This window comes from Pholcus phalangioides, unplaced genomic scaffold (assembly GCF_987345545.1).
Source record: "Pholcus phalangioides strain wild (caught in Gottingen) unplaced genomic scaffold, Ppha-v1.0 ptg000027l_1, whole genome shotgun sequence".
NCBI lineage: Eukaryota > Metazoa > Arthropoda > Arachnida > Araneae > Pholcidae > Pholcus > Pholcus phalangioides.
The window spans coordinates 1,641,131-1,665,140 of record NW_028301617.1 but is presented as its reverse complement, the minus strand read 5'-3'; the positions used below and the strand labels follow the sequence as shown (position 1 = coordinate 1,665,140).

The 24,010-nt window shown below is 41.5% G+C and overlaps 1 protein-coding gene and 1 non-coding gene across 2 annotated transcripts in view; both read left to right on the top strand.

Annotated features, from left to right (window-relative positions):
• LOC149068034 (uncharacterized) overlaps positions 1-24,010 on the top strand; it is a 249,967-nt gene that overhangs the window by 48,922 nt on the left and 177,035 nt on the right. The gene's annotated exons all lie outside the window — the stretch shown is intronic.
• On the top strand, positions 18,192-18,265 carry TRNAS-GGA (transfer RNA serine (anticodon GGA)). The gene has a single exon. It is a non-coding gene; the product is annotated as a tRNA-Ser (tRNA).

Genomic DNA, 24,010 nt, shown 5'->3' with positions numbered 1-24,010 from the left:
CTCGCGGCCCATTGATTGGTAGTGATTCCATCAGTCAGCCATATAAGGGCTGCTGTCGTCCCGTCCGCTGTTTGGGAGCCGTCTGTGTAGATTGCTTTGCATTTGGGGTCCACGAGTTGCTCATCGGTTGTTATCTGGGCATCGATGGGCTCACTGGCAGGGTGTTGGGTCCATCCTATCGCATTTCTTTCATAATTGGTTGAGTCAAGGTGTATTCCTGCTGACGTGATGTTTCTTCCCAGCCTGGTGAGTCTGGCGGATTTTGCAAGGAATTGCGTGATCAAGGCCAACGGAGGAGTACCTGCCAGCACCTGCATTGCCATGGTAGACGTCGTGCGGTAACATCTAGTCATGTACAGGAGAAATCCTCTTTGTGCGGAATTCAGCATGCGCTGCGTTCTAACCGTCATAGAGGACCCCCATGCGGCTGCTCCATATGTAATTATCTTAACCGCAACTTGGGTATAGAGAATCCTTCGGTATTTTGTTTTGAGGCCCCACTGCGGTCCCGCTGCATTCCGCATTCGCTGTAGGGTCCTCATTGCCTTTGCCTTTTGCTCCTTCATGTGTGCTAAAAAATTTAGTTTGCCATCTATGGTTAGACCTAGACACTTGAGGGTAGCAGAATGTCTAATTGGCTCCCCATTCAGTTTGATAGTGGGACGGGATTTCTCACTAAACCAAATGTACCGGCACTTGTCTGCAGCAATTTCCAAGTCGTACTCTGTTAACCAATCACTGACTATCTTCATCGCAGTCGCCCCTCTAGCCGTCACGCCATTAATTTTCGGGGCCGATAAAAGGAGGAGGACGTCATCTGCATACGCTTGTATTCTCACTCCTTCCGGCCAATTACGTTTGAGCAGTTGATCTGCCACCAGGTTCCATAGCATGGGGCCCGAGCATGATCCCTGCGGGCAGCCTCTGGTCTGGTGATGAGAGACGAACTGTCCTTGTGTCTCCATGCCTATAACTCTGTCCAACAGGAGATTCTCCAGAGTTGCTGTTATTTCACGTGGCGCCGGAATTGATTTTAGGAGCTTTCGGAGAATGGGGAATCTCAGTGAATTAAATGCTCCTTTTATGTCCAGGGACACAAGTGCGACATAGCGGTTGCTTCTTTTTGCCCCATCGATGGCGTCCAGCAGGTCACAGAGTGCCTCTTCTGTGGAGCGGCCCATGCGAAAGCCATATTGGTGCTGGTGAAAAAAATTCACTTTGTCGAGGTGATAAGTGAGACGTTGCACTAGAATTCGCTCCAGAATCTTGCCCATGTGTGGCAGCAATGTGATGGGCCGGAACGAGTCCAAGTTGTCGGGGGATCTGCCATTCTTAAGGAACATTAACACTTGTCCCGTTTTAAAAGCCGCAGGCACTGAATTCAGTCCGAGGCATTTGTTGTATAGGGCATCGAGGATATCTGGAAATTTTTCGTGTATAATGGTCAGCATGGGGATCGTTATTTTGTCAGGCCCTGGCGACTTTTTCTTGCCTGTTCTCGCTAGTGCTCTCTCGATTTCGTTTTTAGTAATGCTAGGTTCCGGATTGACATTGGTTGCGATGTGAGAAACATTTTCATCTTCGTTAGATATATATTCAGCCAGATCTGCGCTCTCATCTATTGGGTATAGTGTGTGTAGTTGGGCCTCTACTGCTTCGAGGATCGTTTTCTTCCCATCACCTAGGAGTAGCACTTGTGGGGGGAGCGTGGACTTTCTCACCGTAGCCTTGTAGACAGCGCCAAATGGGTTGACTGCACTATGACAGAATGCGCGCCATGCGTCCGTTTTTGCTGCTGTCATTTGTTTGGTGTAAATGGCCTTCTGCTTCTTATATTTGGTTAGGGCTTCTGCCTTGTTCGCATCGGCTGATTTCTCCCATCTTTTGTGCAGGGCCCTTAGTTTTCTTCTCTCTTCTGCCAGCTTAGATGACCACCACCTCACCTCTCTATTAGCCAGTCTGTGTTGGGATTGGAGTGTTCTTTCGCCAATTAACTTCAACGTCTGCATGAGAGAGGTGGTGGTATGCTCAAGTTGCTCGATGTTGTTGCAATTTGATATTTTATCTAGCCAGTCTGTGGCTTGCTTCCCGAACTTGTTAGCAAATATTTTCAGTCTTCTCTGGGAGGAACTAAACTTTACTCTGTGTTCCACCAGAGGGGCGTCATTGAGCCACCAGTGGAGATACTTGTGGCTGCTCTGTGTGACCTCTTCCCCTACCTGCCAGTTAGTTGGGCTTTCCTGTCTCGTATTCGTTAGTGAGAGGTCTGGCCATCCTTCTGAGTCCCCGAGCTGATATGTCGGTCTGATGTTATCCCCGTTGAGGATATACAGATCTCGCTCTATGACCATATCCAAGATGGCCTGTCCCCTATCGTCCTCCCGTTTATAGTTCCAATAACTATTTTTACCGTTCAGGTCCATTGCAGTATGCGTAGGTGTAGAGCCTGCTTTTCTATATATTGTTGAAATTTCCTCCAATGCTGGCGTGATGTCTTGAATTGGAAAGCAGTAGCTGCTGATGAGGATATGCTCTTTCCCCATCAGGCCGATTTTTATTGCAACCGTGTGGTCGTGCACCGCCAGCGTTGCTCCTCTAATATTTGGATTTGGAATAAATATGGCAGCCTTTAGGTTAGCAGAGGACCATTTTTGCCAGGCCATCGGGATCCCCTTTAATTTCCCGTTTGCAACCCATGGCTCTTGAACGAGGATTATGTCCACCCGGAGTTCTGCCACTGTTTGCATCAGTTGGTTTGTGGCTTTCCGAGCATGGTCCATGTTAATCTGTAAAATTCTGACTTTGCTGTCGGGTGATGGATTTACTCCCACGTGAGAAGGAAGCAGTTTATTGGTTGATAGTTTAGACATACCAAGTTAGTCACCGATGCTCTTCTCTTTTCCTGTCTTTAATGACGTTTGATTATTGGTTTGAGTGTCTCTCGACCTGTGCTGCACTGCGCTGCGCCCCGTTATATGCTTTGAAGCAGGGGCAGTTCAGACTTGAAGCCATATGATCTGACCTGAATCGGGTGCCCTTTGCCTGGTTTGACCACAGACAGTTTATGCAGTGCAGTTTGTTCATCTGGCAGTCCCGGGTATTGTGTCTGTCTGCGCATTTAGCGCAGAATGGATCGCCTGATCTGCAGTCTGCTGCTTTGTGCCCGAATGCTTGGCACTTAAAACAACGATTGGTGACCTTGAATTCCGATATCCTATAGTCCAAGAAGCCCAAGAGTAGATGTCCCCTACGCAAGGCTTCAACACTTTTTTTACTTATTGGTACCTGAAATACCAGGTGTCCGGTGTCTGGGTTCTTAGAGCGTAGGGAGGTCTTGAAGATAACCGCGTCTTCGGGGGTGGAGAAGGCTTTAGCTAGTAACTTTGCCACCTTCTCTGAGGTCGATGTACGTCTAACTTCCCTCACCATAATATGGTGTCTTGCTTTGCCTGGAAGCTTTGTATCTAGGGTTTCTCTCAGGTGCTCAACGTTAAGTATCGCTTGTCGAATGGTCTCACTATCCCCCTCACTGAAACAGTCAACAGCAAAGCCTCGGGATATTTTTCTGATGGCTTTGATTTTGATCTCATTTTCACAGGAGCTGAAGTGATCTTCTAATAAGTATGGAATATTCGTATCTTCCCCTTCCAGGCGAGGGTAGATCAAAACTGTGTGCACCGTATTGCGCAGCAAAGCCTGTGAGTACAGCTGGCGTGAGCCAGTATTCCTCCACGCCTCCCTTAAGTTCTTGTTGGGATTGGCAAGGCTGCTTTCCTCTCCGTTGCCTCTGTTTATCCTTGTCTCAACTCTCTTGCATTTGGTGTTGTCTGTTGCGGTTCTTTTTTTCATATTGTTTTCTATTCCCCCTGCCACTACTTTTCCGATCCCTGCTCCTTCTCTTCCTTTACCATCTTTAGCTTGGGGTCTGCTTACCGTTCTTTTGTTGAGATTGTATGTGGCATTGCTACTTGTTGAAGGGGCGAGATGATTGTGGATTGCTATTTGTAGTCTTTCTCCATAGAAGCCACTGTTGATCCGGATCTTATCATTTGACTTGACTTGTTCAGTTTCTTGCAAGTTGTGGACAGGTTTGTGTTGGCCGTGGTTGTCACTCTTCTCCTGTCCATGGGAATTAGTGGTCATTAGTTGTGGCATCTTTTGGTGCGTTGCTGTGGGCCCTGAAGTTAATACGCTGTTATTTGCTCCAATGTCTTGATTCCGCGGAACACCTGGATGCGTTTCAATATGGGGATGTTGTGCTCGCCACCTTTTCCAGGGGTATCCTGCCATCGCCAATAGTCTCTCCTGGCAGCTCTTTTGTGTGATACTCTGGGGTACGTTCTTTCCCACTTCTGTTTCTCCAGCCGTGAGATCCTCACTGATTGAGGTGGGTACTTCCGAATGAACTTTCTGCTCCGCAACTTCTGCCTGTACGCTTGACGCTCCCGATCCCGTCACTGGATCCTGTGTCTTAGTACTCTCGTTGCACGCTGTCGGGCTGGATTCCTCCTCTGTTTGTGTCCCTACTGATGTATGAGTTTTTTGTATTTTATTTCCCTCGGGTTCCTCTTCTCCCGGTTTCGACCCTTCCAAATCGTTGAATCTGTGGTGCCCCCCTCTACTTGCTGGTGGCTGTGTCCACTGAAGGTTGTGATTATCCGACTCATCTTGGGGCATATCGTAGGCCAGTGGGTCAATTTCATTCGCCAAATACAACTGTAGTAATTTGCTCCCATTCGGGTCATCCGTGGGAAATATTTGCCCGTCTGCCGTCCTGAATGTATCGATTGCAGCGTTGGGGGCGTGGCTAATCCTGGCTTGATCTATAATTTCTCGCAGGAGGTTGAATGCCTCGTGTTGCCTCCCTTTCGGTACCAAAGGGCGCTCTTTCTTACCCCCTTTCCTTGGGGAGGTTAGTAGAGTCCACAGTTGCTGTGCCGCTTTTACCTCAAGATGCTCTTTTTTTAGGAATTTTGTCACCTTACACTTGCGTTTAGAGGGTGTGAGCACCGGCCTGAGTGCGCCCCCACATGCTGACTGTTCAGTGTCCTCTTTATCAGGGGGAGGGGACGCAAGTTTGTTTGTTTTCTTTTTTTTTAACGTTATGGCCTTTCGCTTGACACGTTTAGGCCAGGGAGTCGATATTTGTCCCTTGTTTTTTGGGGTTGCGAGAAAACTACAATCGGCACTGTTTTGTGTTTCCACTTCTGTGTCGCTGGTTATCCATTCCTCAGAGTGGAGATCGGCATTAAAGCCCTCCTGCAGCAGGCTGGCCCCCTCGATGCTGCCATTTTGGGGGGTTGAATTAGGACGGTCCGACATTTCCAGCAAAATTCTTTCCTCAGTGGTATCGGGTGTCCATATAAGCAGGGATCTCTTCATTGTTTTTATATAACCCCTCTTTCTTTTTACGAGATGCAAAAAAGAATAGTAGCAGCAATTCACAACAAAAATTTTGCAGTCCAAAAAAAAAGCGATGGGGGTGGAGAGGATGTGTATGCAGGAATCGTATTTACGCGAGGGAAAAGAAGAAACACCCCTTGAATGGCCTGGGGCGAGTTTGTGTGGACGATTTCCTTTCCCTTCCTCACAGATTGAGTGAGAGAGGGGGGGTCGTTGTCACCAGCTTGTCTTCCTTCATTGTCCTTCTTTACATATGCTCGTAGTGTTTTCTTCTCGCTTAGGCCAGTGGAAAGAAAATGGCGAAGAAGAATATTTAAAAATGTTATGAAGTCTGAACAGCTCGATCCATAGAGACAAAAATCTTTAAGGTGGATTAGCGCCTTTCACGAGTCTTTGGACCACTAGTGATTGAGATCAGAAATTTAGGGCGGGTGAGTATATCTATTTCCCTAAGGGGTTGCTTCGTGAAAAATATAAAGCAGATGACTTACCCCGTTATTCAAAAGTGGATTTCCATTTACGATTATCCAATATGATACGAAAGAGGCGAGGATCACATATCACTGTCACAAAAATATCGCCTGTATCCCATGTTGAAACAGTCCACACCCGAATACACACACACACACACACTCACAAAAATGTTGCTTTCTGCTCCTTGAAATCAGACCTGAACGTCAGAATATCGTGATCAAAATTATCCAGAATATGCGCCGCGAATTACACTCTACAAAAACAAAGACAAAAGCAAAACTTGGGTTTTTGCTAACAGTTGATTTTTACAGCAGCTCTCGCACTCTCCGGGCAGGGAAAAACTTGACCGTCGGCTAAACACATACGCGCCGCAGGGAGAATGGGGGAGCTATCGTATAGAGAGCCAAACTGGACACGTCTTAACCGTATGCCTGTTAAGACAGCACTCCCTTTCAGGGACGCAGCTGGCCCTCGGTTCCTGTTCATGGACGACAACGCTCATCCACATCAGGCTCACCTGGTCAACGATTATCTGGAAAGTGAGGATATTCGGCGTATGGATTGGCCAGCCAGATCTCCCCACCTAAACCCTATAGAACATGTCTGGGACGCTCTTGGGAGAGCAATTGCATCTCGCCATCCCCCTCCGAGAACCATCCCGGAACTGAAAACTGCGGTGCTGCAGGAGTGGGACCGATTGTCACAGGAACTCCTCAACTGCCTCGTGTCCAGTCTCTCTGTGCGACCTCTGTCTAGCTATGACCATACTCCATATTATACTTATTTTCGGTTCGATCTCAAAACGTAGATTTTGAACATTCCTGCAATGATGAGTTTTACTGGCAATCATGCGTGTGTACTACGACTTTTGTACGGTATATAACATCTTTCTCTGTTATATACAACAACAACGTTGTATATAACTGTATTCGTACCGAATTTCATTGAAATCTGTCCACTAGTTTCTTCGAAATTCGACATAATATGCTAATTCCCCTAATTTCGCACACGAGCGTATATGCAAGATATACAGAAAGCTCTGGATGTTGTGCATATATTTATTTTTTAAGTTGGTTGATTTTTCAAGGAAGGAAAAAACACCTTCTTCTACAGGGAGTCGAACCCGAGTCCCTCGTTTGCCGGACGAGTGCTCTCACCACTAAGCTACAGAGGAGATAGCGATTTCCCTTCATTGGAGCGTATATATATGCCGAACGGGACCGTGCAATGGACACTCGATCAGCTAATAGCTCATAGATACTTTACCATATACATAGCCCATAAATATTGTATAGCTAAAAACTTAAAGTTGTTTTGGAACTTATGAAAGAGAAGAAGAGTGATACAAAGAATTATACTTAGGCACCTTACCTATGCAAGCACCACCTACAGAACAAGGCCTCCGCACGAACCTTGTGACGTCACTTAAGAAGGCCATTTTACCTATTGCCATTGGATATAGCAGGCCTACGCATGCGATATTTTTACCCTTTTTTTGCCGTATATCCAGTGGCAATAGGAGAAGTGGATTTTCTTCAGCACAGTCTTTAAAGAAAAATTTGGACTATCTAAGAGTTACCTTAAATCTCAGTATTCATTATTTGTTATCACCTACCATAACGTTAAACGAAAAGTTTCATGAAAGCAGGTTACAGTAACCCATATTTACGGTTCGAGAAAAAAAAGAGGCGGTCAAAAATACGGGAATGTCCTGTGAAGTACGTACGGGTTTTAAGATATCCAGCGCCCGATACTTCTAGTCCTAAGTAACAGTCGCTCTGGTGGTCGAGTGGTCATAGTGACGGGTTCGAACCCCACCGTCGCCGCAGTGGTGGTTGCCTGAAGTTTGTTTCCTGTGGTTCCCAACTTCAAGGCGCGGATGCGAGCCGATCTCCCCCTTTAAAAAGTCTCGCAACAGACCTACAAACAGTACAAATGAAATTCAATCATAACACGTCACTCACTTCACTTCTGAAATATTGATGGCAGCACTAGAAATCAAACAAAACACTACATACGCACTCATACTGTTAACACACACACAGTTACGCTTCCGGCACAACTCACCAGGTAGGAAATTGCCCATAGATGGCGATAGACCTGAGTTGTGCTCGGTTCGAAAGAAAAGAAAGTCCTAAATAACATTGTGTTAAAATTTCCGATCGATAAAGCGGTGGTGAATTCGAGCATCAACATTATTGAAACGTTTCGTATTTGAGAACGAATCGTTTGGTCCTTTGAATAATTTATTTTAGGATCGGTTTGCGAGAAATCACCCGAGCAGGAGAGAATCTCGGTGCTGATTCGTATAAAATGATTCCTTCGATCGATTTTCGATCACTCCAGCATTGAAGCACATGCTATTAGAGAATGGTTTGCTGGGATTCTTGTAAATGCATAAGTATCGATGCAATGTATAAAGTGGGCATGAAAAACTTTACGGCTGCTCATAACATTAAGTTAACATTGGTGAACGTTTGGAGCGTGTGGAGCGCGCGGGGGTTTCCAAAGCAAAGTTTCCCGCGGAACCCTAAGAACCCTTGATATTGATGAGACTGGACGCTGCAGAAATCTCGAGACACCCATGCTCTGTCACAAGAAGCAACGTAGGCTCTTCAGCCTCCCGAGAGGGCACGAGCATCTCCGGCAAACCAGAATATGTCAAAAATTACATCGTTATGAAAATGATGTGTTAATGAGGCTGTTCTACTGAGCTCAAATTTTTCAATATTTATCAAAAAAAAAAGTGTGCCCCCCCCCCTCCATTATTACTGCCGTTTCAATGGCATCATAGACTCAGGGCAAAATCGGTCTGCCCGATGCCTAGAGATGTGATTCTCATCATTCAACAAATTCATATAGGTGCCCGTGAAGAGTCTGACTTGGGGGCCCACTAAAGATCTCAGCCTAAGAGCCCTACTGTGGGATGTGGGGCCACGGGTCTCCATGCTGCGCCTGGTTAAACTTATGTTTGGTACTCACCAGATTGGGCCCTCTGTGAGCCTATTCACGAACCAAGAACTTTAGATTATAACCATCACCAGAAGAAAAGTACCATTGCAAAAACTCTGACATATGGCTTTAACTGTAAACTTTGAGAGTCTTGTAGACTTTTAGACATGCTTAAGAGAATTGTGGATTTTTAGACATGCGTAGACTTGCTAACTTCTAGACGCATTTATGAGGAAGGAAACATGGTCAGCCAAGGTGTTCATCATGTAATGATACATTTATAGACATTGATACATTGTCTGCGTATTGATACATTTCTACAGGAACACTTTTCGCCGGCCGGATGGAACCGCCTGGGAGGCTGCATAAGGCGCACGTGCTGGAGGTTTGTGCACCCGTTATACATGCAAGACTTGCTGCTTTGTGGGGGGAAAAAGTCAGTGAAGTGACGTGAAATCTGTGAAGTGAGCATGAGAACCTCGGTCTTGTGATCTTTTCTCACATTTCTCGAACCTTTTGTAGATTCACTAAAAACCTTCTGTGAAACAAAATTCACTAAAAATTTGTGGCAACCATACAATTCCATGAGTTTTATGATCCATTTCTGACGAGTCATCATCTCGAAAACAAAAAATACAAAATGTTAGCAGAGCAGATGAAAGATGTAGTGCCTTGATGAAAGAAAGAACGGTTTATCAGACGGTTCTACTCCGGTTCTATGGATTGGATCCTTCGGAGATACCGGCGAGAAGATCGTCCATTAACGGCCAGCGGAATGCGGAGATGGAGACCATTAAGGTCAAACCTATTAATAGAGAGAAGCAACGTTCTCTCTCTCTCTCTCACAGTCTTCCTTTGATCTTAGGGAAATGTTTCGAGTTCAGCTTAGATTAGGATGGGCAACTTCCTCATGGGACGCATAACCATAGCAACTAATGGAGGGTTGGGAGTGATATAGAGACCGTACCTTTTGTCTGCTTTTGGAGCCGTTAAATTGGCATTGGCTGTTCTTTCGAGCTGCAATATCCCGCCAATAAGGCCGAATAACCGAATGGTGAGTTTATGTCAGAGGTATAGCACGCTTTTGTAACGTTCGTGTTCCGTCTGAAGAAGAAAACTACTTTTTAAACTCAGGATTCGCTATAACGTCTACCACTTTTTTACGCCACTCTGTTCCATCCAGCCTGACTAGCAGATATCGTTATTTTGTTGCTCTGCTCAGGGGAGTCAATAATTATAGTTCATCACGAGAAAAAGCTACGCGCACTAGACGAACGTCAAACTTGGGACGAACCGCCGGCTGTCGGTACATCAAAGGGACTCACGTTGAGTTTCTTGGATTTTGTATAGCGAAGGGGGAATGTGTTTCGCAGCGGTCGGAAACAGAGTTGTACGGGGGGGGGGGGGAGGAAAGAAGAGGATAAAAAAAAAATAAGGAAAGCAAAGCCCGGCAAAAATAAAAGTCGAAGCGAGTAGTAAGCATATATAGACGCAGCTTTATAGATAGGTGCATTGATATCCTATAAGATAACTTCCAAAAAGTTAATCACGCGACGCACTCACTTTAATCTTGCCAGTCTAGATTGGATGGTTACAGGAACATAAACACGTGGTATCCGGACATACTGTCCTTTCATGTGGAACCTCCGGCGCACAGTCTTACGAAGTGAAGCTGCAACCATGGATGTAATAGTTGTGGTGGCCGCTCGTTGATTCCACTTAGCTGCAATAGCAATATACCCCCGATTATGGAAACAATTCCAAACAAGTCAAACAGTTGTACGGAGGTCTGTGCTCGTTTGACCAAGGGTTAGCACCGCCTCTGCTGGTCGGTATATGGCTATATAAGCGGAATCAATGAACGACTTCCACAATGGTTACATTACATCCATGGTTGTAGCGCCACTTGGTAAGACAATATCAATACTGTGCGTCGAAGGTTCCGCATGAAGGGACTGTATGTCCGAGTACCACGTGTTTGTGTTCCTCTAACCGTCCAATGTAGACGAGCAAGATTAAAGTAGGTGGCGTTATTCTATATAAGCCGTGGCATGATTTTCCAACTTTTTTGGAAGCCAGCGTATTACTTAATATCAATGCACCGATCTATAATGGTGCGTCTACATATACGGCGCACAGTAGCCTACTGACAGATATTGTCTTACCAAGTAACGCTTCAACCATGGATGTAAACGTTGTGGAGGTCTCTCATCGATTCCGCTACTATAGCCATATACCGAGACCATCAGAGGAGGTGCTAACCCTTGGTCAACCGGGCACCGGTCTTGTTTGACTTGTTTGAAAGTGTTTTCAAAATCGGGGTACATTGCTATAGTAGCTTAGCTGAATCAACGAGCGGCCACAACAACTGTTACATTCATGGTTGTAGCGTCACTTCGTAAGACAATATCTGCCAGTACTGTTCGCCGAAGGTTCCACGTGAAGGGGCTGTACGACCGAGTACCACGCGTTTGTATGCTACTAACCATCCAAACCGGAGAAGCAGATGTGGTTTCGTTATGTTATATAAGCCATCACATGATTACCTTAGGGGCCGTTCAAGTATTACGTAAGCAAATTTTTAGCCATTTTTGACCCCCCCCCCTTGTCAGCAAAATTTCGTCATCAGCTCTGCCCCCTCTGAATCCAACTCATATTTTCATAAAGGGTGGTTGATGACGTAAGCATTATCCAAACACCCCTTCCCCTTGTCATAAAAAATCAGCAAATCGGAAACCCCCCCCCCCCGCCATCGATGATGACGTAATATTGAACGGCCCCTTATACATTGAACCTTGAACCTTCGTTCGTATATCGAGGTGCCGTAGATGAGACTTTAACAGCTCATACCCCTCCCCCCCCACTTCATCATCGCTCCGCCAATTGAATGTAGTAGTGCATTGAAGCCATGGTTGGTGTACGAGAATAAGGATGTTGACAATTCAAGAATCATCTCATGCCATCTCTAAGATGGCAACAAATTTAGAAATGTGGCTGGAAGCGCATCTTTACCTCGGGAATAAACAGCCACAGGAACTAATGGATACCATATACTGATGATAATTGATACTAATTATATGTGATAATATGATGCAACATGAATATATAATAATGAACTCACCATTCGATGAGTAAGTTGCTGGAGATGCAACGTGTAAATAATGATATAGTTTTAATGCTATATGAATATGATAATGTAGGTAAAAAATAATAATGGTGAATAAGACTCAGCTTGAGGTTAAATAGGGGGTAAAATATGCGTAAGGCATGAAGCATTTACAATGACATATGCAGTGTATCAATTCTGACAGTACCAGAAGGGAGAAATTAGCCATGTAATACAAGTACAGAGACCTGGAAGATATCGGGTCTGGACAACTCGAGAAATTTTTTAGTCTTTTTAAGTCTAAAAGTATCAGTGGAAAGTATAATTATAGATTTCACGAGGGTGTTCCCTCATAGTCAGAATTGTGTAAAGAATCACAGCAGTTTCTGGAGAGCCTTTTGGCATAATCCATGATTGCTTCAATCTCTTGGTATACATACATTAATTAACTTAATTATAAATTAACTCATACGTGCATTGAATGAAAGAAATTTTTCTCAAAATGAAAAACAAATGATTGCTTCCATACTTCATTTATATATCATTTTGAATGTGCATAAAATCTCTCTGAAGATGGATTCATTTTTCCAAACCCTAATGTCACCTAATGCTGCTACACAAAAAAAACTACTGCAATGTCCAGATTCCATACCAGTGTTCCACGCACCGATTTATTCCTTTGCAAGGGCCTCTGGAACTTTCCTTTCAGCAGAGAAACGAGGAAAGTAAGGTTTATTTCAGTTTTGCATTGGAAAAGTATTGGCACAAAGCCACGAGGAGAGAAGGGATGAATGGATATCGCATGTTTCATGTTTCCCCCTGCGCCCTATCATCCAGTTCACTATGGCGCATCTAGTTGAATCGTCCAAATTCATCCCCCCCCCCCATAAAGTACAATAAATGGTATCGGTAGGGTTGCCAATAACGAGATCCTAAACTCGTGATTTGCACATCTTGCTTTATCTTAGCCAAAAAAAAACTTTCAAATTGAAGCTGTTTCTTACAAAAAACAGCAAATTAGCTGGTTCGATTCTACTTGATATAGAAGCTACTTGATAATCAGCGAAGTTCTATCTCGGCAGAAAAAAACTCAAATCCCCTTTCTATATCTATATCGCCACTGACTACTTGGTTGTTCGACTACTGCATTTTTAACCGTACATGCACTTTGTACACATTTCTCGGAGGAATTTCTAACCAATCGGTTCATGTCGGAATGCGTGTGTATCTGAATGCCTGTGAGGCTCCTAACGTATTTATGCTGTTAGACTTGTGTTTGATTTGTGTTCTTGCTGGTGCCGCCATGTGCAGTTGGCTGTAATTATACGTCTGCCTGAATTTCAGTTATGGAGTGACGATGGCGATTATTCGATTACTATTACCAGAAGAGTTCTCCACGGATCCTTAGTTGCAATGCTATTACCTTTACGAGCGGGGCTGCAGCTAGGAGAGGTTGTAGGGGTCTGGTGCCCCGGGTACTAGACACAGAAGGTATGCTGGGTTCACTCCCGTCCAAAATTACGGGTAGGAGGGTGCCAAAATGAATATTGGCCCCCGAGGTGTTCTACCAGATGTGTCCGGAATGAATAGAAATTCTCACGGGAGCGGAGGAGGACTATATATTATGCTAAAACAACTATCGTATAGTGGTTCCCAATCTTTCATGTCTCAAGTACCTTTACAAATACTTAAAGCGATTTGCTTACCTCATCCAGAAAGGCGTTCAAAGTGCGCTTTCCCATTAAAATGCTCATGAAGCTTGCGTATCTCTGGAATTTCGGATGTGCGTTCTCTTTGAAATGCTCAGAGCCTTAGAGAATGCGCATTCTCTTTGAAATGCGTAGATACGCGTGCCTTTTGAAATGCTTCAGAAGCTTGTTTATCCTATAAATACGTGAGAAGCTTGTTGACTCTTACAAGGGCCAATTTCAAGATATGCGTATGAAGTTTGCGCCCCCTAGATCGGGGGCGCTGGGTGTCCAACCTTTCAGGCACTGCGGGCCAAAAAAATATTTCCATGAAGCTCGAGGGCCAAGTCATACTGCGGATCTGGATACTACATCTACACCGTGGTGAGTTGGGCTTAGTGGGACAAAGCACTCCAAATCAAACAGAGGGACACTATATTGCTAGAAAATTATATTTATATTATGAGATAATATTTTTCTTAAATATCAATTTTCATTACAGAGAAATTATTTTTTCCATAAAATATGAATTTCCATCAATTCTGATATTATTTTCCATTAATTCTAATATTATTTTCCCATCAATTCTGAAATTATTTTCCCATCAATTCTGAAATTATTTTCCCATCAATTCTGAAATTATTTTCCCATCAATTCTGAAATTATTTTCCCATCAATTCTGAAATTATTCTGCCATCAAATATGAATTTTAATCGATTCTGAAATTATTTTTTCTATCAATTCTGAAATTATTTTTTCCATCAATTCGGAAATTATTTTGCTATCAAATATGAATTTCTAACAATTCTGAATTTACTTTCTTATAAAATATGAGTTGCCATCAATCCTGTCATTATTTTTCCATAAAATATAAATTTTGATCAATTCTGAAATTACTTTTCAACCAAAATATGAATTTTGATCAATTCTGAAATTACTTTTCAACCAAAATATGAATTTTGATCAATTCTGAAATTACTTTTCAACCAAAATATGAATTTTCATCGATTCTGAAATTATTCTTCCATCAAGTATGAATTTTCATCAATAAATTATGAAGTCATTTTCTCACCAAATATGAAAACTTCCATCATCTCCAAAAATATTTTTTGAAATATTTTCCATTAAAATATGAATTTTCAAGAAATTGCAAAATACTTCAATTCCACCGATTCTGAAATTATTTCTTTGAAACATTCTAAAAAAAGATCATTCCTTCCAGTAATTCTGAAATTATTTCTCTCATTAGTTCTGAGATCGTTTCGGAATGTTTTCGTTCACCAAATCTGTAATACACGAGGGCCACATGTGGCCCACGGGCCATGCCTTGAAGACCCTGCTCCCCGTACATCCTCGGACGAAAACAAAATTACATCCGCGCATCCGTGTTTTAACCGATAAAATCCAGGTTGGAAATGCATTTCAATGGGAGATATTTGAAAAGAACTTGGAAACTAGAAATCGAAGCTTACGGGAGTAAGTATTGATGATAAGGAGCGAGGGAAATGTAAGTCTTATCATAAAAGTGAAGTAAGTTTGGGGAGTTTCCTCTTGGTTTCGAAAGGAAAATGTATTTGCTCTTCTGCGAATGGATTCATCTCCTTTCGCGGAAACCACAAGGGCGGAGTGAAGTTGCGGAGAGTTGTTTACTTACCTCTGATGTAGTTATTAACCGGAATCCTTTTCGCTTTCCCGTATAAAAATTTCTTTTCCCTATTTTTCCTTCTATCCCGAATCCCGTGGAGCGAAAGAGGAGGGTAATATCGATGTAGCATTAAGCTAGTGGTTAGGATTAGATACTTTCTCCAATTTTTATGAGAAATTTTGGAATAAATAACGACTGATTTTTTTTTAAAATTATTAATGAAAATAATACACGAAAAGTTCCATTTCGCCACCAATAGCTTCAAAATGTTATTTTATTGTTCGCAAAAATTGAAATTAAATGAAACAAGAAGCTTCATTTTTCATATTGCTTTATCTTGCCCAAAAATAGCTTTCAGCTTCAAGCTATTCAAGAAAGCAGATTAGATACAAAGAGTAGAATATTAGCTGGTTCGATTCTACTTGATATTACAATCAGCGAAGTTCTATCTCGGCAAAAATAACTTCCCAAACACAGCTACATCTTGTCTAACAATAGCTTCATCTTGTCTAACAATAGCTTCTCAAACAAAGCTACATCTTACCCGCAAATAGCTTCACAAACAAAGCTACATCTTACCCGCAAATAGCTTCACAAACAAAAAAAAGCCTTATCTTGCCCAACAGCAACTTCACAAATACAAATACAACGCCACAACAGGCAAATTGCCCAACGAGGTGGCTGACTTAAGAACCTCATATAAGCTATATCTTGCCCAACAGTAGCTTCACAAGCAGAGCTACATCTCGGCTAATGTTTAGCATTGGCTTTACAAAAAAACAAAGCTACATCTCACCCAACAACAGCTTTCAAACTGAAGCTATTCCTTACAAAGAATAGCAGAATAGCTGATTCTGAAGTCAACTCCAATAGCCATTACAATCAGCAAAGTTCAATCTCGGAAACAATTGATCGACAACAATCTCCTCCTCATAAAGAAAGCTCTACTTTGCCCAACTGTAGCTGATAAACAAAGCTACTACGGCTTCATAAGTTAAAAATCAAAGCTGTATCATGCACAACAATAGCTTTCAAAGAAAAGCCATTCCTTTACGACAACAGTTTCCAATCTATGTAAAATTTACGAAACAAAATTTTTTAACAATAATATTAAAAATAATTTGGTAATAAAAGAATTGAAAACTGGAAAAAAAAATCAAAATTTCTTAAAGAGGAAACAAAGAATATAAAAATTTTTCTTTTGAAAAACTTGATGATAAATTTAAAAATTGGAGGGAAAATATGAAATTCTAAAATATGAAAAGCTGAATAATTTCTTTAAAATATTGTTCAAAAAATTATGCAAACCACGAAAAATATAAGAAGCGGCTTTAAATCTTTAAAAAAAATTTAGAAAAAATAAAATTTTAAAAATTGAAAAAGAAGAAAATGAAATTTTTGACAATTATAAAAAAAATTGAAATTACATTTAAAAAATAAAAAAAAAATTAAATTAAATTCCAGAAATTGGAAAAAAAAATACATTGGAATTAAATTAAGTTTAAAATAAAATTTTAACATTAAAAAACAAAATATTTCAAAAATTGAAAAAAAAAATATTAGAAAAATTAAGAATTTTAAACAGAATGTAAATGAAAATTTAAAGATTAGTAAAAATGGAAATGAAATTGGAAAAAAAAGGAAAATAAACGTTAAAAAATTTAAAATTAAAACATACATTACAAAATGTATTTTAAGAAATTGTAAAATACATTTTGTAATGTAAGGAGTAAGTTTCTTGAAATTTTAAATCATTTAATGGATTTGATGAAAAACTACATAAAAAAAAAGTAAAAATATAATGGACTTATACAGCATTTACAAATCTATATATATAAAATTGATTTTCTGTATACCTGTCTGTCTGTGTGTGTGTGTATGTTCTCTATACAAATCTACAATTTTAATCGATCGTCGCCAAATTTTGCATGTATACCAAATGGGACCCGACTTAAACGATAGGCTACATTAAAATTTCGTCAGAGCAGGGCAAATGCCCCAAATGGGCAAAAAACTGTCGGGCAACAATGGTTTTGGGGCCTCAACAATCACTTTCCGAACGTTTACTTTGGTTACCGTGGTTCCCTAGCAATGCGTTTAAGACGTGTATATTCCTTTACAATGGTTTGTCATTTCTTCAAGGCTGTCAGTATATGTATAACATTTATGCCTTTTTATAATGGTTTGCCACATTTTCAATATACTCTCAGTAATGAGGCTTTTTGAATGACGTCATAATCATCATCGCTTTGAGGGTCGGGAAAAGGGTGATCCTCATAGAAAACAGTGTTAAAATTGCCGATTTTAATGTAGAAATGCGGGAATTTGGTGGGGTTTTCTGTCACATCAATAATTTTAAAAATTGTATTGAATTCTCGATTTTTGAAATATTGAGTTCGCTTAGAGCTATACGAAGCCCAGGAGATTAAATATGAAGTGATTAGCCAGACCTACTTTTGAGTTGGATATACATGCAATAACACATTGATTTCAACCCTTTTATTTACATCTTCTAAAGCATGAAAATTAATGTCTCCGCGTATTATCTTTTAATATTCAACTGCATAAATTCACATATAGTTTAGGATGTTTTAAAATTAATTATGGGCCCGTAAAAAGTACATCGAAAAAATTCCACAGCTTTAATTAAGCATTTTTTGAAGCAGAAACAGGCAGAGATAGATACGAAGGTTTTAACAACTGGCTGTTGCGAAGATATATTTTGGAAAGAGAGAAAATTCAACTGCCCCTGCGGGGAATCGAACCCACGTCCTTTCACTTTCCGGGTGAACGCCCTAGACTACAGAGGCACCTCATCCGTGCAGCGTCAGCAGTTGTGAGCTTGGCCTGAGTTTTGTCCGGCCGTCCATGTACGGTCCCTTTCAGTGTACACGAGCTCCAAGGAAAGATTGAGTGAATCGGTGCCTCTGTAGTCTAGTGGTCTAGGGCGTTCACCCGGAAAGTGAAAGGACGTGGGTTCGATTCCCCGCAGGGGCAGTTGAATTTTCTCTCTTTCCAAAATATGTCTTCGCAACAGCCAGTTGTTAAATCCTTCGCATGGTAGCGGAGAGTGACGTCATCCTTGCAGAGATAGATAACTTGAAGTTCAAAGGGGGGAATCGAAATACCTAGAACCCTTTAAAAAAGAAAAATATGTATATTTATTTCTACGTTTCTTTAAATCTAGATTTTTTTTTCCCCTTTATTTCATGAGTCGCCATATTGGTTAACTTGCACGCGGTTTGCATGTCCCTCAAAGGAAGGGGGAGATATCACGTGATCCAAAAAAGCCACATTGAAGAAAACCCGGGCAGCGCCGGGTATTATATAGCTAGTGACATTATAAAATTCATAAAATAACTCAAAATTCCTCGAAAATATCAGGAGTCAGAAATTCGTGAAGGTATTTAGAAAATGGGTGGAAAAAATTCCATTCAAAAAATTTTCAGAAAAAGAAGAGAATGTTTTTTTCAATTTTTTTAAAAAAAAAAGAAGAAAAAAAACCCCAAAAAGAAGAGAGAAAAATAAATTCCCGTTTCCATAGTGATGAGAGAAATGATAGTTTCTCCGAGAAATGATACGAGAAACGAGGGAGGAATAGATTCAATGTCAGTTTCTGATGTCCTCGGGAAATTTGTCCGACGGAAAACAATTAAAGACAAACACAAAAGTATTCTTCATTTCTAACTAATTGTACTTTCAATTAATGATTATTATTAACATCATCATGACGAGTAAAAAAGTAGAATCATCGAACAGAAAAATTAACGTAATTGGGATGGGATATGTATATGTAATTGGGCTTCTCGGCACGTCTTCCGTATTCATTATCTTGTGCGCCAGATCAGACATGAAATTAATGAGATTTCTCTCCTGATCATGAAAAAAGTTCATCGATTCATTAAAAACTAACCCTTTTTCTTTGGTTAATGTCCGAAAGAAAGTGGTTTTCATTACGATTGTTACAAAATTGTCCCGTTTGTATTAATATTTAGTTTGTTAAATTGCCAGTCCTTTAATGAATTAGTCGTTCTTGATCAGAGGTCTTCAACCTTTTTCCCGTGTCGCGAGCACTGCCTGTACCCATCATCATCGAAAGAAGAGCACCCTCACGGCAAGTTTGGAAAAAACCAAAGCATGGGAATCGGGATGATTTCAATCGTTTGAAGCAGTTTGTACGGGGTGTTCACTTGGGAACGTTGATCTAGCGCTCGCGAGCACGAAATCGGACGCGAGCGTCGAGCACTCTGGGTGATTCAGGGGAGCACCACGGTGCTCGTGAGAAGCGGGTTGAAGGTGGCTGTTCTTGGTGTTCTGAAATATCTCCTATAATTCAGATTTTTTTTCAATACAATACAATACAACGCCACAACAGGCAGATTGCCCAACGAGATGGCTGACTTAAGAACATCATGGATCCCCGAGCCCTATCTACTACTGCTACACCACACATGCACCCAGCCCACACCCTCCCCGCGGAACCCCCAACGAATCGGTACATGCGGAAATGTGCGTGTACGTGTAGTGAAACCTGACGTGAAGTTTTTTGTTTCTCTGTAATGCTTGTTATGTGTAGTGCTGCCATCTGCCACCAGTTAGATTACTCGTGAGATAAGATTCTAGATCTAGATCAGAGGTTGGCCAACCGTTACCCAAGCCGTGCCATAATCAAGATTATTTTCGATGCGCGTGCCTAAGAATTTCACTACTCATACCATACATCCCATTTTTACGGGACAAGAGCACAATCATCTCTGCAAGTCCGACTTTGGCCAATTCGCGAAGTGGCTGGCCCCGTCGGTTCTACTTCGGGCTTTGACAGTATCATATCCACGAATTCTAGACGGGGGGGGGGTGGGGGGAGGGCAAGAACAGTGGGTCCTCGTGGTTCCGGTAGCTATGCCCAACATGGTGTAAGTAAGATGAACATTTTATCAGCGATACACGGCCATACACAATCTTCATTACGACAATTGAATTTATGACTCAAATATAAAAACAATTTAGAACTCAAAATAAGAAAGAAACTGACAAACTGAACATTTTTACGGAAATGAGAGTACAACCGAACAAGATCTTACACGAACAGAGAGTACAGCCACTTCGCGAATTGGCCAAAGTCGGACTTGCAGAGATGATTCGGGACTTTGACCGGGAACTTCGAGAAATGTCCGGAGATCCCTGATTTGGCGACAACGTCCACCAAGGGATAGCGCTGTCCGCGTACTAGGGAAAAGAGGGCGCCTGCGCGACAGAGGAACTGGATTTGCGTTTGCCGTGCAAACTAGACAGTCACGCGGTTTGCTCATATCGATGTAATACGTTCTGTCGCGTTAGGTTTGTAATAAATGTTTAATTATGTTTGAATTGTTGAAGAAATGAGACAACATTTCCTTCACAATTCAAATATAACTAAACATTTATTATGTAACTAACGCAACAGAGTCTACAAGAACGCATTACATTGATATGAGCGGGTCACGTGACGGTTTAGTTTGCGCGGCAAACGCAAATCCAGTTCGTTTATTGCGCAGTCGCGTTGTTTTCCCTATTCCGTGGACAGCGCCATCCCGCGGTGGACGCTGTCGCCACACTGGCCAAAGCTAGATGTGCTGATGTAAGACCGCCCGGTAGGAGCAAAAATCCTTTTTTTTTTTTAATTGCAAACGTGTGATATATGGTTATACCATATTATATACCATGGCATAACATGGAGCTAATCCACTTTACCATACCATGGTATAGTAGCTGTAGTGTGTCCATGTGACGAGAGGTTAAAAAAAAGAAAAAATTCAGATAAAGAGCTATAAAACTAATTATACATAGTTTTTTTCTGTCAAATTTCGGAGGAAAAATGATTACCGCATCGTGACTGCGGTTTTATGGGTTGCTGTAACTAACGTGGGCATAATTATAAATTCGCCAACTTGACGATGATCCCGAACCATGTCTTTTGCTATCAAACTTTGGCCAGGGATCACTGGCCACTTGGCGGACTGGCCGGGTTAATATTTAACGAAATTGGCCGATGCACGAAGTTGCCGGCCCTGCCACGAATTGACCAACTTTGGGGTTTGGCAGTAAAAGATATATAATGTAACTGCGTTTCACAATGCATGTTTTCCATGTGGGAAGATCCCGAATCTCGTACTCATGGGACTTCCAGCAAGTATGCACAGAGGTGAAAAACCGAACAGAAACGCATTGAATAGGAAGTCATCAGATAATAACTATTTTAAGAGTGCCTAGCATACTAAATATGGGTTTGGCAGCCTACGAGACCATCATTCATAAGAAACGGTTTGTTTGAAATTTGAAGAACATTGGCAAATTGGAAAAATTTAATAGAATTTCCCTTCAACACTTGAAAAAAAGCATTCACGTGCGACGCCCGGTACCATGCCTGGTCACAGTTCTAGATAGTAGCAGGACCGCCTCAAGAGCACCATGGGCCCCCGGGCCAAGTGATGTTTTGAGGTCTTTTACCTGGAAAACTCTCGAAAATTTCAACCACTTCTCATTTTTGTGAGGCCCCCGGGCCCATGCGTTAAGACGACAATGGATAGTAGTACAATATTCTGAAAATATCGTATCGAATACAATTTTCGGGTCATGTCTGTGTGGAGCGCAAGTCGGATCGTGCGTGTGTGAAACTGCTAATAAGCCCATTTTTTTATTCAACATTGCGCATCGCAATAGAACTTCCGATTATTCCTTTCATATAATGATCTCCTGTAATTCGCAGACGCCATAAAAATGGAACCAAAACCAATGGGAAAAGCCGTTACATCTAAATTTGTAATGTTCTCATCAGCGTTTTGAACAAAGTTCATTATTATTATTACTGTCTATGTGAATCAGTCCGGAACAGCCAATTACACAGGTCTGCGATGGAACAACTTTCTTAAAAATTTTATTGGTGTTTCTTGTAGTTTCTTGGATGCTAATTGTGTTGGGGAAATAATTGAAAAATTCCATCGCGTCGTATAAGTTTTGAAATAGAGTGAAAATTAAGTTTCAATAGTAATGCATAGACAGCATACAAACCACATTGAAACTGTGTGTTATAAACAAATATAGTAAATCATTTGCGAAGGTAACAATGATTTTAGGGTGATATTGGGGCGCTCATTTCAAATCTGGCATTTGTTTTGTCAGATTGGCTCTATTCTACACCTACACACACACACACACACACACACACACACACACACACACACACACAAGTCCTTGAAATGAGCAGAGGATGAAACAAAATGCAGGACGTCTCAGACTTATTCACGGCACAGCTATTACATCATGTTTTTAGAAGCAGATTCTGACGGAACGTGACCTACAGATAGAATGTGATCTACAGATAACGCCTTGTGTTCCGGATACAATTTATTTCAACAACTGCCTAGTTCCGGAAAAGCGGCACTGCATACATATACTATACGCATACTTCATGATTCGCGTGACATCTTTACATTTCTCCTTTGGCATCAAGTTGGAGCTGTTGCCATGCCAAACACGCCAAGTGTGTCGTTAATTTGGCGAGTATATATGTACATATAGGGTGACCATACGTCCCGTATTTCCCGGGACAGTCCCGGTATTTTCTGTTTTTTTTGGCCGTCCCGACTTTTTGGCAAAAGTGTCCCGGTTTTTCCCGTATTTTACACGAAGCCTACTTGAATTTTTATTCTTTATTGAAGTCAAAGATTTACATTATTTTTCAACTCATAAATTATTTTACGATAATTACAACTATAAATGAAAATATTAAACTCCCACATTTGTCTTGAACGTTTGTTTTTCGTAGAATACATTTTAATCCACTGCAATTTGCAGCGATGCATCATTTCCCGCCATTGTGATATTTCCGTAATTTCAACAATATTTGGCAACTTTGGTTTTGGCGTTGTTTTAGGCGATAATTGGCGATGTCCCGTATTTTCCCGTATTTGGAATCCTGATGTCCTGTATTTATCTCGAGGAAATATGGTCAGCCTATGTACATATATATACACACACATACACAGGGTGGGCAAAACGTCCGTAGAAACTTTAAAAATTCGTAAAAACCGGAAAAATAACCGAAATAAAAAACGGTTTGCAGAGTTAGTATCGCGGGAATTTTTTTAAGACAGGAAAAAAATGACACAAGAAACAGCCGATAGGTGGCGCTGACGTACACAAGTCAAAGGAAAGATACGCAAATAACGAACAGAATGCCTCGAAATTGTTTATTGCAGAAGTATGTGTTCCACATGTCATGGATAACACATTGCAGGCGAGTTTACAAATCCAGCAACGGCAGAGTGCAGCAGATCCACATACGCGGGTTACAACGGTGAACTGGTTGCGGATTAGGAGAGCAAGTTCTTATAACCATCTCATTTGAATATTTCCACCGAAATCGCTCGTACCAGCACCACCTATCGGCTGTTTGTTTAGGTTCCCCCCCCCCTGTCTTAAAAAAAAAAAATTCCCGTGACCTAGCGATACTAACCCTGCAAACCGTTTTTATTTCAGTTATTTTTCCAGTTTTTATTTATTTTTAGTTTCCACGGACTTTTTACGGAAATTATATTTTTTCACATTTCATACCTTGCGCCGCCCAGGCTCTATCGACAATTAATTGCCAATTTTAGCCATTGCACCCGATGAGGATGCTGGGCGGTTATTATGCATACAAAAATTACAAATGAATTACATGTACACAATAATAAAGTACATTGAAAAAAGTTACAAATAGTA